Here is a 560-nt window from a genome sequence, read left to right on the forward strand (position 1 = left end):
TGTATGTATGTATGTATGTATGTATGTTGTATGTATGTAAACACCCATAATAAATATTTTCTCTAGTAATTCATTTGGCGTTGTCCAGGTTTCCAAGAAGTCTACGTATCGACGGACGAAACATCTGGGCTTTCTTTTTCTACCTATGCTTTGTCTTTCGTTCTATTTATAAGGTAGGTTTTTCTCCTTTGAAGATACAAAGAGAGTTTGATAAAAAGGGATCGGAAGCACGCGATAAAGTAACAATCGCAGTTCGGCATATTTCAAAAAACTTTTTGGTCGACCGCGTGACGAAACAATGGAACGTTCGAGGTTATCCCAAGGTGATAGATGATACGCTCTAGTCTTACAGAATCTTTCGACGTGTACGCATCGAAGGATACGTGGTCTAATTTCTTCCTTGCATTTGTTATATTTTTGAATATTTTAATTCTCATTTTGTTTGCATTTATTTGATATCGTAGGAAGAAAGTATAGATCATTGCACAAGAAAGTTTACAAATTTGTATAATTCAGTCGATTGGTGCAGTTATTGTTTTATTTAGAAAATTTATAACATT

Source organism: Vespula pensylvanica, chromosome 1 (assembly GCF_014466175.1).
Source record: "Vespula pensylvanica isolate Volc-1 chromosome 1, ASM1446617v1, whole genome shotgun sequence".
Taxonomy (NCBI): Eukaryota; Metazoa; Arthropoda; class Insecta; order Hymenoptera; family Vespidae; genus Vespula; species Vespula pensylvanica.